Source organism: Larus michahellis, chromosome 5, assembly GCF_964199755.1.
Source record: "Larus michahellis chromosome 5, bLarMic1.1, whole genome shotgun sequence".
NCBI classification, from domain to species: Eukaryota; Metazoa; Chordata; class Aves; order Charadriiformes; family Laridae; genus Larus; species Larus michahellis.
This window is the reverse complement of record NC_133900.1, coordinates 40,430,976-40,447,847: the sequence shown is the minus strand read 5'-3', so window position 1 is coordinate 40,447,847 and position 16,872 is coordinate 40,430,976. Positions and strand designations below refer to the sequence as shown.

Sequence of the window (16,872 nt, the reverse complement as noted above, 5' to 3'; positions counted from 1 at the left end):
TGAAGGATGATCTATCAAGTTAGTATTGCAAGCATTGCTCCTATGGGATGTGATCCTTATTGAAAGCCACAGCATATGGCTCTATGGATTTCAGTGCAGCACTTACCTATGCTACCAGCAGAGCCGTCGCTTTTATCAGCGTAGAGTTACCAGACCGAAGTAAGCAAAGATCAATAGCTAGGTCACATACTTGGATACATCCAACTATTTACCAAATCCTGTTTACACAATTCTGCACCTATGAGATTGAATTGTGGAGTCTCACATTGTCATTTTATACAAAACAATTCACATAGAACATAATTGCAGCAAAATCAGAATGTTTATACATGAACATAAAATTTGAGCTACTTCCACATTTCTACAAAATTGGAATCCAAAACTTTCAAGCTTAAGATTTTTTCAAGATAGAAACATTCCTCCCCTCCAAGAAGCAAGGGGAGCTATTTAGTTGGGTTGCTTGGAACAGTTTGTCTCTAAGCCTTTTCCAGGTTTCCTAGAAACTTAACCACCCAGTTGGTCAGATCTCCTCCAGGCAAAGGGTTCAGCTTTTCTAAAGATGATTGAAGATGAACAATGCTGGTGTAGTATCTCCCCTAGATAACCCTAGTTTTAAACCAATTTAAAAAGCAGAAAACATTTACCATGGCCACCGTCTCCGTGCTCCTTGGTTCTTTACCAGCAACAGGTCAGCACAGCTACATCATCTTCTACCAGACACCCAGTTTCTTTCTGCTGATTCTTTTCCACCTAAGAATTAAAAAAAAAAAAAAAAAGTCACAAAAAAACCCCACCAGAAGTTTTTTCTGTTTGTTCTGATACTGTGAGGTCTACTTTCTGTGGTGGTGTAATAACAAGGGAAGACATAAAACTTATCTACTTGTACATTTACCTTTGTTTCAATACAAATGAATGCAAACATTTCTTTCCAGTGACCTAATGCACTTAAACTAAGTTTTTACACAAACTCATGTACTGTGCTGAAGGAGCTGTTTTGATAAGAAAACTAACTGTATCAGACACTGTTTCAAAGTCATCTTCCTAGTGTGCATACCCTTGGCAGCTTAGCCATCTAAGAGTTAAAGAAAGAAAAAAAGCTGGTAAGTTGCTGAAGGAGAAAGGAACCAATTATGACTGTTTTTTCAAGGCAAGAATTTCTAAATCAGCTCCGCTTTTTAAAATAGTCCTATGAATATGCAATATCCAATCTGGAACGAGGCAAGAATTTCTCAAAAAGGAACAGAAGTAGACAACTGTTTAGGAACGGTCAGGAAATCTATTTTAGCTTATCCAAAGCAAGCTTTATAGTCTGCTTTCTCCATTAAACCCCATCAAACCACCATTTACTTTTCTTTTATTATTCAAATCATCTTTATTTTACTTTCCTTCGGTTAAAATAAAAGATTGCCAAAGAAAATTTATGATTTTATATAGGTTTTATAGTCTGTGCAGACATTCTAAGGTATTCTCCCGAGAAGGAAACTTTTCAAAGCTGAACAGTAGACAGTATCCAATATTTTCCAGATCCATATTTTACTAATCCTTGATAAAACCAGATAAAATTATTAGTGGAGAGAAGAAAGAATGATAAAACTATATATTTTTTTTAATACTTTATAGATAAAAATAATCTCTTACACAACTTGGCATAGCAAGAACTCCTTTGATGCAGTTGAATCTATAAAGTTCAATAGCTCTGCATTCATATCTATCAGGCAGAGTGGGCTGGCACCTGAAGCAACCACTAGCCTGGACAATTTCTTGACTGTAAAAACTAAACAAAACAAACCCACCCACTACAAATCTGGAAAAATAAGAATCAAGAATAGATACTGTACTGTATAGGCCTAGAAAAGATTCACTAGGGAGCACTAACCTTATTATGCAGGTATTTTTCAAAGTATGTGCACTGCTCTGGGGTTCACCATTTATCTTAAAAGCAGAAAATGTACCGTAAGTCATGGCAAACCTACAATTTGGCTACACAGAGGCCCAAATAGTGACTTTTCCGACTTGGACGCACCTGAAAGAAAGAACCAACAGTAGCTGCTACCTTAGAGCGTGTGTGCTCAAGGTAATCATAATGCAGCTGCTTGAACTTCCTGACTACATAGGAAAACCAAATTGTGCTGCTGGCAGAAATTCCTGTGTCAGGTGCATGTCTTCTGCTCCAGAGCCAGGGCTTAGCTTTTTATTGGCTTGCCTCTTGCAGCTAGCACTGGGAGGAGCACGTAACTTACTGCTTTTTAACCATTATAGCAGCTCCTGCTGCTCTGCCCTCTCACAGAAACATACCTTCTTTTGTCTTATATTCGTATAAATCTTGAAGCCACATCTCCTACTGGATGCACAGGCTCATATCCTCCCCTTTTTACTGTAGGAGTGGCGCAATAATTGATCTAAAGGGAGAAATCAATGCATCGCTCGCAGTGACAACAGAGATGACTGTGGCAGTCAAGGGAAAATTGGAATGTAATGCACACACAGAGAAGGCAGAGGGTGGATGGCACATTCTCAGCCTGCAACTGCAGAATTATTTTCAGATATTTTTCTGAGGAAATGTACAGTGTGCACATAGCATGCGATGCTGCAAGGGGGAGTATATATAATGATAGCTACACGGGAACAGTGAACTGAAAGAGATGAGATACACGTGTGTAAAATTCCAATATGTAGGTCCACTTTATTCTTTTATAACACATAAGTTGAATATTCAGTCTGACAGTTTAGCTGTGATTCAGACTGCATAGAGATATTAATACGATATCCTGGTAGTAAAACTATTTGATATTCACAGAGAATTCAAAAAATATTTTGTGTGATTAGAGAAACACAAAATCAGTTTAACGTAAGGTACATGGAACCAAAAAAAAATCCCAAACGAATAAACTTCTCTAATCACGACTCATTCATCAGCTTTCCCAGAGCACTTGTTTGCATTTCTAGTGTCACCAGTGGTGATGACAACTAAATAATTTTCAAAACAGGATTTATTTAATACGATAGGACTGGACCACAAACATAGCTGTTCAAAGTTGTTTCTTTCCTCTTCCTCTCTCAGCTAGAATAGAACAAACTACTAGATAACCTGGACAATCAGAAGTGTGATAACATTAAAACTAGGATATTTATCATCTCACTTTGAAAGATGAAACCTGCAATTATATTGGTGGGCTATAGAGTTGAAATTCAGGCTGTCAAAGTGGTCTAGAAGAGGGATGTGTTATAGAAGTAGCTTACAGGTCAGCGCTTACTCCCTTTGGACCTTAATAAACACAACCTAGAAGTGGTCTATACCTTAAAGAAGTGATCAGCTGCAGTCTCTAGGAGGCTTGCGTGACAATCCAACGTCTATGCCAAGAAGAAATAAATCATACCTGTCCCTTCTGGAACTCACACTTATAGATTAGCTGTAAAGGAAGAAAAGGTAGAAAAATAAGAGTTTGGCTAAAGCAGTATTTCCAGCAGGCTTGCTGGCAGGACTCATGACCCCACGGAAGACCCAAGCTGGAGCAATCTTTTCCTGAAGGACTAGCACCCCATGGAAGGGACCCATGCTGGAGCAGTTTGTGAACTGTCTCCTGTGGGAGGGACCCCACGCTGGAGCAGGGGAAGAGTGTGAGGAGTCCTCCCACTGAGGAGGAAGGAGTGGCAGAGACAACGTGTGATGAACTGACCTCAACCCCCATTCCCCCTCCCCCTGTGCCGCTTGAGGGGAGGAGGTAGAGAAATGGGGAGTGAAGCTGAGCCCGGGAAGAAGGGAGGGGTGAGAGGAAGGTGTTTTTAAGATTTAGTTTACATTTCTCATTAACCTACTCTGATTTTGATTGGCAATAAATTAATTTAATTTCCTCACGTCAAGTCTGGTTTGCCCACGACAGTAATTGCTGGGTGATCTCCCTGTCCTTATCTCGACCCGTGAGCCTTACCTCATATTTTCTCTCCCCTGTTCCCCTGTGCAGCTGAGGAGGGGACTGATGGAGCAGCTTTGGTAGGGGCCTGGCATCCAGCCACGTTCAACCCACCACAGCTGTACATTCAACTTCACAAAGGAGTCTCCTCTGAATAACACCAAGAATTTTCTTAAATCTCTATAAAAGTTATGCAACTATCCTTTTTTTTTTTTTTTTTTTTTTTTAAAAATTGTTTCACCCATTTCACCCAGTAGAATAGAATTGTGTGTGCTACACTGACTCTGAAGAGACCTTACATAAAAGGCTTGGGTAAAGAATAAACTATTCATTAGCAATCCCAAACATACACAATGTATTACAAAGGCAGGTAAACTAAGCGTATTAAAAAAAAAATAAAATAAAATCATGCAAAGATTTTTGGATCATATTCTAGAGACTTCTCTCACATTGTGGTACTGAACTGTAAAGTTGCAGTGATGTTTTTTAATCATGTAAGTCATTTCCCTATATTACAAGGTCTTCATCTTCAAGTTTGTTATCAGCAAGCAGAATAGCCCAGTTTGGGCATGAATAGCTCTTCCAACCTCCCCACTTCTTTTGTTTTCACCTCCTTCTCAAAGGTATCAGTTATTCATGAAACAGTTTGAATTCTTCTTTGGAATATAAAGTGCTTCAACCTCCTTAGAAATGCTAAGATCCCATGGCCGAACAAGCCGCGGTCATCTGCTGTCCTCAAACAGATGTTTCACTAAGCTCTAAATAAATCATTAGCTCACAGTGAGATAAAATGCTCTTTCCTGCATCACACAGCAGTGTTCAAATTTCAGAGTACAGGCTTTCCACACAATTAATCATGTGTTTCATAGGAGCACACATACTGACTCATATTTTGTACAGGCTTATGACGAGGACTAATGCACACAGGTTACTACAGGATCTCGACTGACTTTTGTTTCGTTTCAGTCACTGAGGGGTGGATTGGTCTTTCAAGAAAAATTTACCAGTGAGTTTTTGGAATAATGGCCTAAGTATGAAATCCCACATTAAGGACATATTTTAACTGTTCCTTTTCCTGCCCAATGAAGCAATCAGCAAATAGCTGAGGAAGATGAGGCTTATGCGTATTTCTAAGTAAGAGGGAAACCTTGAAATTAGCAGGAAATATTGTGAGTTTGTTGTACGGTAGGAACTTGGTAGCCATAATACTTTCCTTCTTATCACACTGCTATAGTTACGCTCATAGAATTTTATCTTTTTCATTGAGAAAGCAGTAAAGTATGAAATAGGCGTGGTTCTTACTAAATATTCGTAACCTGGGGGCACTGCACGGTGCAGGCACAATCCTGTGCTGCTCACCCTTTCAGGTCCAGGGATACGAGTGCTTTAGGATATGGAAAGAATATGGAGAGTTTATTTTAATTCCTCTGTAGCATTAAATTTTTACTTTTGCAACAACATAAAGAGTTAGAAGGGTCACAATAACTACTTCTATTGTGTCAAGAACTGTAAAAACTGCTTTCAAGGGGGAGAGTTTACAGGGTTTGGCCCTGTTTGGCAGTGCTGAGTAAGACAACTGCTTGTCTTCTTCTGGAACAATGTCATGACGGGTCTGTGATAACCAGACAGTGTTTCAGATACCATCAATAATTGTTCAGGTTGATTCACTGTTTTTTGTCCCTCTACTCTGCCAGACAATTAATAGCTTATGCCATTTTCTGACCTGATAGAAGCAAGTAGAATGAAAGAAATCTGCTTTTTAATTTTCTTACTCTCTCATCTCTCACAGGGTTAAATCTTTACATTCTCATTACAAAAGAAAGAGACACCGACGATTTGTTCCACCTTGGTAAACATTCAAGCATTTCAGTTTCTGGTTTTTGCTGTACTCTACCATAGACCTCTTTCCCTCTATCAAAAAAGATATGATAGCTTCTGGTTTAAATGAACTGAAAAAATACTATTAAAGAAAGGAAGGCATGAATAAGATTACACTGAGATATGATTTTAAGGCAAGTTAAAAAAATATATATATATATGCCTGTTTCAACATGTTTCTGCAAATATTTTGGCCTATATAAGTAATAAATATATCCTAATTGGAAAGAAATTGCTTAATGAGCTTCTTCCTGACAGCATTTTTCTGTCAAACTACATCAGGATTTTCCTTTGAAGCATCTTTCACAAAAGGAGACATACGAAGTTGAGCTAATCCTTTACATACCGCGCTTTGTTTACTGCACTCTTGAGGAAAAAACTAAAATATCTAACTTCACGCTGATATGGGATCACCTCTAGTTAATCTTGTCCTTGTAAAAGGACTCATTCCATTGATTTATGCAAATAAATAATATAAAAGAAGAAGATAGGTTAACTGGTATTCCACCATATTGCATCAGTTTAACCTGTATATCCCTCTCATCTTAAAGAGCTTTTAAGTGCCGGTGGGGAAGGCGACTGGAAGTCTAATGCCCTTCACACCTGTATGTTTATTGTATTCTCCAAACCTACTCCTGTGCCCCATTCTAATTTCACAAACATTTGAAATAAAACTAGTTCTATTTTTGTTCCTAATGCTGGTAAAAAAGAATAGGAAGCAAAGCCCTGAAAAAAAAAATAAAAATAGTTTGGGCAGGTACATCAGATGAATAATTAAACACACTCTTTGCTCAACAGTGCAAAGAGAAGTTAATTCCTGAAAGTTTTTGCTAGGGGGCATTGTGTAGTATCTCCAAAGTATGAAGGGTAAGGCGGCACGGAGGGCGGCAGGGTCACGACTGATCCAAAGAGAATTAGGGATTAGATTCCTGAGAGATTGCAAGAGTCATCTAGGGTTAATAAAACGAACAAAGTAAGGAGAAAACATTGCCTGTAATGAAGTCCATTGATTATGAAAGTGCCTCCAAAGGGCGTAGTGTTTGCCTTTTAAGAATACAACCAATCAAAGCACTAAAGGCTGGCTTGTAAAAGGACACAGCTGTACTAACAGAGAGCAGGACTTGGCCTGGGAAGAGTTTTAGCTTTTTAATTTTTTTTATGCATAGGGTGGTATTTGTGCACGTGGGCAAAATGCAATAAGTGTTTCTACCTGTCCCTACACAACTGTCACTGTCATTCTCTGCAGGTGCCAGCTCGTTTGCACGAACAAGCTCCCGCCATCCCATCAATCAAATGGTTGCAATAGCTGTAGACAAACTTGATGTCCTACATGTATTTTACTACATTGAAACGAGACTACTGTAGAAAGTTGGGTTTTACTCTGAGAGCCATGAGTCACTGAATTCCAGATTCACCCTATCTGAAATTGTTTGTCATAGGTTTCTTTAACCAGTCCTACAAAATACACTACTTACAGGAAAAAAAAAAAAAAACAAAGCAAAACAACAAAACCACAACCAGTTTTTATTCCAGTATACTCACAGAAGTTTCATCCACAGAATTATCTATTTAGTTCCTTCCAAAGAAACAAAAAATAAGTTCTTGGCCTCATTAGGAGGTCCCAAAGATTAATTAAGCATTGTAGAAGACAACCATGTGGGTTTTTCCTGTTTTACTAAAATCCGTATGTAGAAAGTCAAAGCATGCCTCATGCTGTTTGAAAAACTAATAGCTTTCTAGAGAGAAAGGGTCATAATTCTGTACCCTCCCTGCATCTACCCTCTCCCCCAACAAAATACGCTAAGTCTCACCCACCCTTGACCCAAAACATTGGATTTGTGGTTTTCCTCAGTAGCCGTATGACCTACTCCTCAAGCAGAAAAAGCATGTTAAACACAGGTACAAATCAGATGGAATAAAGCAATACCTGGCTTACTATTGTCTTAATAAAACAATCAATGATGTTAAAGAACATGTTTTGTCTCAGTCACAAGTGATCACAGGGGGACAGGGGGGTGGAAATAAAAAAAAAAAAAGAAAAAAAAAAAAGAGCGCTTCCCAAAAATGGCAGTGCATACAAAAACCTACAGGCCCACGTCCTTTCCTAACATACCTGTGGTAACTTCAACAAAGAAACAGGTTCAATGAAGAAATCCTGATCAATCCCATTTAATTGTGTGTTTTGCTATTTCAATGCCATCAATTCAGCGACCTTTCTGTATATAAGGTTTTGAGGGAGTTGCCCTTCTCCACCCCTCACTCTCATGTGTGTTACATTGCTAGTTTGCATCTGAAGTTTAAAAATCACTGGTCTGCTAAAAAAATGTGGAAAAAACATCTGGTTCTGGAATCGGATTTAGTCTCTCCACACCTCAGCCACACAAACTGTGATGATTTGCTACCAGAGCCTCAGAAACCAATCCCGTCTAATTGAAACATTTGCTATGAGGACATGATGTTTCTTTGTAGGCTGCTAGAATGCAGTTTAAAGAAATGTTCCTGGCCTTGTTTCCAGAGAATTATAGCTGACCTTGTGGGTGTGCCATGATTGTTGCATAAACCGTCAAAGCTGAGAGAACTAGTAGGATTTTTACAAATTGTTGAGAAAAGTCAGTCAGTGAAACAGTTCATCTGAAACTCTACGCTTATAAGGATAATGAAATAGAGCAGCTATTTCAATAAAGTGACAGAAAAAGGTAGTGTTACAAAATAATTAAGAATCTCCAATTCTCTCAAAGAAAAAATAAAATGAATATCACTCATAATTTCTCTGTTGCTAGACAATTAACCCTAAAGACAAAGGAGATTTGTACCTACCCTTAATAAAGCTTCACTTAACATCTCCAGAGAACTAAATCAATTCCAAAATGGGGGTTACACGTAACTGAATTTGTTGCCTTCCAGTCACTCAGTAACTCTCTACAAATATTGCACAGCACTTAGTGGGATTAGGGGAAAATAAATCATAAAAGACATGAGTTGCACAACTGTGAAGCATGCTGATCTCTCATTATTGCTGTAATCATATCAGGTCACCATTCAGTTTCTGCATTAGAAGTGCAGATCTGGTGATATTACAGCGCATATTGATTCTGGCTGTTTGCTGGAGGTAGAACTGAAAGCCTTAGAGAGCACTGGAGCAAACTAAAACCATACGAAATAGTATTTAAACTAAAGTAGAGAGATTTTCATATCTCAGTTAATTGTTGGGGATATTTACACAGTATTAATTATTACTAAATGCAGCTATTTTATATACTATCTGAATAGAACTTTGGTCTAGAAGTTTGTTAGCTAATTCTTAGTTAATTTATACCTGAAGGGAGACAAAGACTTTCACCAAATACTATTTTCCCAAAAAGTAAAAAGCTCCATGCTTTAGTGCTCAGTTACATGACCTGAGCATTGTCTTCTGAGCTAATGGAAGGAGAAATAATTCAGTGTTAACTTCTCTCAAGTTCCAGCTATTGCTTTAGAGTTACCAATATTTCTCATTTGTGGCTGACACCCCAAAACAGGGCAAAAGGACGGGGCAAATCTCTTTCAGGTATTTATTATTCTAATTTTCCAAATAAGCACAGGTGGTCACTGCTGAATTCAAGCACTTTCATGCTTCAAGTCACACACTCTCTTTTTCAGACATATTTGAGCAGAATTAAAGACGGCTAATACTCAAGACACCGAACCAGACTGGATTACCAAGAACATCCCATCCCATGCAACAGTAAACAGCAGCAAATAGAGTTTTCTCCCAACTGAGGAAACCACACAAACTTCTGTCTTGTAAGAAGAGATCAGGCCACGCATGCGCAGCCGAAGGGTGGCGCCTTGGATTAGAAGCACATTACCAGAATGAAAACAAGAAAGGTTTTGTGCTAGAAGGTAAGACTCACTTTCCAGTGCTCCTGAGAAAAAACGGTGTCTAAACCTGGCAACTCAGCCATAACGGAGCCTGCCTAGATGCCCTCCCTTCTTCTGTGGTCTTTGTGGTACCTAAGTACCCAAGAGGAGGATGATATCACTGTGGAAGCAGCTTGTTTTTCTCTCTGTGCCTCTATATGGGCAGACATTTGTGGAGAATATTCTCGGCTGGCAAAACTATGATTTTTCTTTTTTCCCCTCTCTAAACATGTTCCACGTTGAAAGGGTAGGGTAGAGGGGCAGTGAAACTCAGCTTGGCAGTACCCAGCTCAAGCCAATACGTTAAACTTCAGCCTCTGTAGTTCTTAGATACTCAACAATATTATTCCTTTAAAAAGAAACAAAAAATCCAAGATCCAAACTAAAAACCAAAAAGCCGTGCTATTTTTTTCCCCCCATTTTGATTGCTCAACATCATAAACAAGACAACTACTAGTTAAGTCAGACTTGGTAACTAGATGTACTGTGCATGAATATATACCCAACCTAACATTAAAAGCAAACTCTGCAGCAGCTGCAATATTTTAAGCAGTTACCACTAGATCTTTTTCAAATATATCTTCTGAGTCTCAGTAATTACTAGCTGTATGCAACATACCATTTTTCTGTCTCGTTAAGAACCCAATAGTATAATTAGAGCTCATGCAAGCCCCAAAACTGTTTATCGTAACTTGTTATAAAAGATTTAAAAATGAAAACAAAACCTTTGTCTCCAATACAGGATTAAGAAGATACATTGGGAACACACTTGCAGAAATCAAGACCTGATCTCATAAATACATCTCAGCCAAACAGCACGCGGCTAGATCAGTTATCTCTGTCAACAGGATCACATGAACTCACAAAACAAATTTGTTGATTGTTTAGAAATCACAAGCTTCAGAGAATATGCACGTGGCAACATGTAATATAAATGAAACTACTAAGCCTAGAAAGTCAAAGTGAACAGCTGCCGTGCAATCTCTCCAACTGCCTAAAACATGAGTGGCTTTTAAGGAACTAAACTATCCGGTCAAAAGAAGTGCTTCACTTAACTCCCAATAAACCGGGTATCAGTTGAGGTAGCAGAAATCACTGTAAAGTACCCAGTTTTTCTACTTCTAGCTGTTGTTTTTCTTCAAGGCAGTTCAACTCTTTCCTAAAATTTACCACCAAAGCAAGAAGAGGCACTGGAAGAAAATTCAGAACTGACTGCGGCATTTGGGAAATTAAGGTGTCACCTTACACTGAATTCCTAGCCCTGATGCTGGGGTAGAAAGTAGGTTAAGGCAGGCTAGGCAGCCACAGATCTGAGCTACAAAACACAATCCTAGCTTGAAGCTTTTCACGTGTATCTTTTTTTTTAATCCTTTACCTAAAATCCGGATTGAAAGCGCTTGCTAAATAGATCCTTTTATTTGCCTGTTAAGCCTGTGCAGAGCGAGGGTGAGGAGGAGGAGGAAGATGGGAGATGAATCAGAAGAAGACTGAGGTTCTTAACAGCATCCAGGGGCTAGGGAGTGTTTGCTGTCAAGGATCAGCCCGCAGAGAGCCCGGGTGGGACTTGTACCGCCAGTGACAGCTTCTGGGAAGAAGCTCCCCCCGGCAGGTATAAATCAATAAATATTCTGCTGCAAAGGAAAGGTGGTTGAGAGACATACCAACAGTTCTGGGGGAACTGTGTATTATCATAACCTCAGGCAAAACGAAGCTGACAAGTGATGTCACTTTCACTCCCAAATGGGTGGCACGCATCCAGGAGAACACACTAAAATGTTAAGGACCCTAAAAGGAACAGGAACAACAACATTTATTTTAAAATTTGAAATCCACCTCCAATGGCTGCGCCTAGCCACTGAATGGACATGGCTTATATTTTCTTTATGGTATTATTGCTGTAAGCAAGTTAATTGGCAATAGAAGTGACAATCGTTAAAACAGTGATTAGAAATGAAAAAGTGATTTTTAATAGAGCATTAAAAACTTGAAAAATAGCAACAGTAAGATCATTCACAACCTCTGATCATGTTATTTTTGCCAAAGCAATACTTGAAGAAATTCAACTCTTAATTAAGATCAGCTAGTTGAAGCAGAGGAATATGTCATCATGCACAGGAAAGGATTTGGAGGAGTTGGTAGCACAGTGCTGTACCGCTGAGGTTTAAACTGCTCAGCCACACTTGGCCAATTCAACCTCCTGTCTGTCAGGTTTCACTGACTATACTCTCCTGCTTTACTTGTACGTTTAATGGTTTTGCTGTCCTCAGTTGCCAGGAGATACCCCTATCACCCAGCTAGATTCGAGTCCCTGACTTTTTCTTTAAGTCATCAAAAGCTTGACACAGAAAACGGCCAAAGCCCTCAGAAGGCAGATTCTAGCCTGAAGAAAAATCAGCATTTCCTCACGTCAGCAACTACTGCCAGGAATGTCTCTTCTGAATTGACCCTGCACACTGCTTTGGCTTTGCCATCTCTAACACTCGCACAGTGGCATGCATACGGAATCCCTTTCAACCACACATACAGAACATAGTTTACACCATTCCCTTCCTGCAGAGGAATCTGGGGAGGGAAGAGAAAGGAAAGCATCGCGTGAGAGAGTAGTCGCCTTGATGAACCTAATACTAGCAGGTGCTCAGACAGCACGGGAGAGACAATAATGGTGCAAAACACAGAGTAACAGGGGCACAACCTTCTGTCTGAAATGTGGGTTTTAAAAAGGACTAATTTTCTAATGTAAAAACAGCTCATATGAAAACCAGTTCTTTGAGAGGCCTGACTCTATATTCTTCATGGAAGTACCTTCACAAGAAAGCTTACTGGCAGTACATGGGACAGCCTTTAAAACAACTATTGGTTTGAAAAGAGGCAAGTTTTCAAGTTCTGACACTACTAGAAATGCAACTATAGTGAAATAACAAAAAATGAAGTGTTCCTGTGTCTGATCCAATAACAACAAAATTTGTATTTCACTTATCAGATAAGTTGTCCAACTGCTTCAGAAAATCCTTAAATCAATCCAAATTGTAAGCATGACATTCAGAATTCCCACATAGTCAAGAAAAAAAAGATTCCCAAGTTATGAGTAAGTCAGGCTGAGACTGATCAGAAACGTAGAAAACAAGAACCGTAAAGGATTTCTTCACTATTTGTGCTGCCAGCTTTTGCAACCTGTCCTGTTAATGAGCATTCTCATTTGGGAATTCTAAATATGAGAAATATTCCAGCTCTAAGATGGCAGAAGGAGCATCAGCCTCCCCCCTCTCCACCCAACCCAGAAAAACCCTGCATCATATAAACACACCATAAAACTTGCTCTCAATTTAGCAGGAAGTCCAAATATATCTGCTCCCTGATAGGATCTGGGAGTTCCATAGGTCAAGCTGGAGCTGCCTGGTCTCTGTGTGCCATCTAAGAAAATCATCATTTAAATATATATATATGTATGTATATACACACACAAATATATTTAGAATTTAAACACCAAGTACCTTCGTTGAGATTGGATGGCAATTGGAATAAATGGGAACTAACATTACATAAGATGCGTGTAATTATTATTATTTTTTTAACTTCAGAAGCAACATGGAACAAGAATTCCAGGACTATCTTAGATTCTGGTATACTCTATTTGCAAAGCTTCACTATCAGCCCATTTTCAGTTTTCTTGAATAATTTTGCAGCAATTTAGTAGCATTCTACACAGGTCTCCAGATTAAGTTATCTGGAGTGACATCAATACTTTCAACTTAGTGGTATTTTATCTCTTAAAGAAGCAAATATGCTAAGCTGAAGATAAACATAGACATACAGGACAAAAATCCCTTTTTTCTCTCCTGCTTCAGTACGTTGAAAGTGCTCTCTAACGTCGTAACTATTACTCTTGCTTGCATCTCAGTTTTCTTCCAGTGCCCTTCCTGCTTTAAGTTCAGGCTTCACATCTTCACTTCTAAGACTCCATAAATCCCTGCCCTACCAAAATCTGTCCTTATTGCCTCATGTACCATGGACCTTGCTGCACCTCATTAAACCTTTCATCTCCTTTTCTTCACATGCCTTTTTCACGCTACTATTTCTGTTCTTGAAGATATCCAGTGCACCTATTTGCTCATTCTCCCACATAAAACCCTCCTAAAAATGATTTAAAACAAGACCAGCAAGATACGTTAAACACTGAATTCAGCAAGCTTTCTTCAGCGTAACACCAAGCTGAGCCCATATTGTTGCCTTGCATGGTGCTGTGGACCTTTTCGAGATTTCCCTTTGTTAGACATGAACTGGGGAAAAAACCTTGAAAGAGATTACTTGATTCTGTCTAGAAGTCATTCTGCCTCCACGTTCTTCCTGCACTTTAATTCATGTACTTAAATGATATGTACAATATTGTATTAATCTCGTGCAAATTGGATCTGTAGTTGCAGAAGTTTCCCTAGCTGCCTATGTAGCCTTTACAGAACATCTTAACACAAATGCCTTTAACTCATTCAGTATTTTATGTTACATCCCAGTATCTCACATTCTGAATGCAGAAATGGAAATTAACAACACTTTCTATCCTTTAGAATAATTTTTTTTTTAAATACATACATAAGGTAAACAATCATCGCTTTAGAAGCAACTTACTATGGGAAGGCTCCAGTGCTGCTGCCATAGTAATGCTCCCAGGCTGGCCAAAGCCTGCTCCTAGAATGACACCCGGTGGCCACAAAACCGAACAGCAAGGCGTTCTCCTTGCCCTCCAGTCTCACCCCCTGTTCTCAGGGGTAGGAGCCACCACTGTGCTACAGCCAGGCATCCGGCGGAAATTCCTCACAGGAATCTGCAAAACACAGGAAAAACCTGCGTGAAATTCAAATGAATATACATACGAAGTTTGAGTAAGTAATATACAGTGTTTTGGAAAATTACATACCATTTCATTTTATTTTTTTTTTAAGTATATCGTTGTATAAAAGTAATAGGTAATGGTTTCAGAATTATCAAAATGAAATATCTGGTTTTATTTCACAGTATTTCATTCTGGAAACAGTTAGCAGTAGTTGAGTGGCATTTACAAAGTATGACTGTGCATGTTCAGGATTAAGCCAGAAACTGCTATTCCAAGGCAGGGAAGATTAGTCTATCTATTCTTAAAAGTTACAAAACTAAAATGCATATATTCAGTTTTAAGTTATAGGCTGAAGAAATCCAAATTAGAGACATACATTGTCATGCTTAAAATAGCTTTGGGCAAAGCTAAACAGTAACAGCATTTCAATAAATCATCGAGTATCAAGCATCATGCTTTAGAAAATGAATTGGCAACTGAGCATCAGTGAGAGTTAAGAGCTCCTTGCCACATATTTTATTTTGCTTAAGTACCACATGAGTCAGAGAAGAGCTTTTCTTAAGTAACAACCTAGCCAAAAATGATTTGATAATATTTTCTAAAGAGCAATAAGAAATGCACTGTTTCAAGGGAAACAAGAAAGAGCACTTCAGCACAGATTGTTGGTGTCACATTCTAAGGACTTTTGGCAAATGAAATGGAAAGAGAATATTTATTGCTTGTCATTTTTCATTTGTCTCATTTTATTTCTCTAGATCAGTGTCAAAATTCCTGGTGATGCCATAAGCCTCTTCATAGTAGCTAGGGATGTCACAGAAGACAATTACCCTTTTTCCCCTGTTGAGAAATACCTATTTTCTCTCCAGTAAGTACAAAGCCGAGTAAATAAACCTTCCCAAACATCCTAGCACAATGGAAATTCTTAAGGCAACAGCAACTCTGTGCTTCATTTGACAACTCCTGTACCTTTACCCTTGCTGGGGTAATGGAGGTGGCGGGTACGTACCCAACATTACAACTCTGAGCCCTGAAAGCTGCTTTACTGCTTTCTCATCTCAACCATGCCTTAATGTCTCTGTTTAGAAAGATAAGGGTTAAAATAACAAGTATATCTGTTTATATCAGCATAATGAAATTATTCAGGTACTTTGTCAGAAGTGATAGTTTAGTAAGGTCCGTTAGCATACAACATCTGATAGAGATTACCACTGAACACAAAACGGCACACACAAGGCAAGCGTAACAAACTACGCCAGTCTGGAAACAATGACAAAAATGTGTCACTTATCAGTAAGTTATACACGTGCACTCGCTGGCCAACCAAGCACGCAAGAATTTAAAGCTTGTGGCAGATCCAGCGACTGAATGAAATCTAAACAAATAAGAAGCACAGCAATGGGAAGAATGACCTCCCACTGTATTAAGTTTAAAGCTGGGTATTGCCAAGAGACATGCAAAGCTGTTGGAGTATGCACACGGCTAATCCTTGAGATACCATGGAGCCAGACCAAAGATAGCACTGGGAAGGCAAATGGAGGGTTAAAACGCAGCCCTATAAACTGCTGCCAGAGCTGAGCTGGGATTCAAAGCTCTGTGTTCCAACAGGCCAGGCTGGGACCCAGCAGCCTTCGGAGGCTCCTCCGAGCACCTCCTTTGATCTCGTTCCTCGGTGGATGCAGTCGTGTTGCAACAGCTGAAAAGTTTTAAATGCTTTTCGTTTGTTTGTAACTTCACTGGCTTTTCGTTCACCGAAGAATAAAAAGTTATTATTAGGTGGAAAGTATAAACACTAATTGCCAAATACATTTTTGTACTCACTCTTACACCTGCTCCCTCATGCTAGATTTCTGTATTAAGCCAAATTATGATTTAAACGTACTAGGCTCAGGTATGGGAAAACAAGTTTACAGTATCAGTGTAAACCAGACATAAGGTACAAAAAGACTAATCGCACAGCATGGTATTCTATACTGCCATATTTACACTCATATATGCTATAAGTACACGTGTGCTACCATCTTTATGCAACTCCAATATACTTATATATACTGCATTAGGGTTAAATAAGGTATGATTGTGGACTACCAACCTGACTTGAGGAGGTTGAGCAATCCCACAAGGTACCAAGAACAACCTCAATAACAGTGTTTCTGAATGGCTGTTTCTTTCCTGCATTAACACTAAGCCTGCTGTGGAATAAAACTTGTTCCATGCGACAGAAGTGCTACCTGCATGTTATTTTAAGTTCTACCTTTCTGTCTCCCCATCCTCCTCCTCTGTGAATTTCAAAAGTCAGGTCTCTATTCTAGAGGAGAAAATTAAACACACCTATGCGCAACCCTCCTGCCCTCCTCC

At 39.1% G+C, this 16,872-nt stretch overlaps 1 long non-coding RNA gene across 1 annotated transcript; it reads right to left on the bottom strand.

The window, feature by feature from the left end:
* Positions 1-124: 124 nt before the first annotated feature.
* LOC141744245 (uncharacterized) lies at positions 125-14,502 on the bottom strand. The gene is made up of 4 exons (XR_012587375.1): positions 14,313-14,502; positions 3,298-3,410; positions 645-750; positions 125-238 (listed from the first exon to the last, which is right to left on the bottom strand). It is a non-coding gene; the product is annotated as an uncharacterized LOC141744245 (long non-coding RNA).
* Between the last annotated feature and the right edge of the window lie 2,370 nt (positions 14,503-16,872).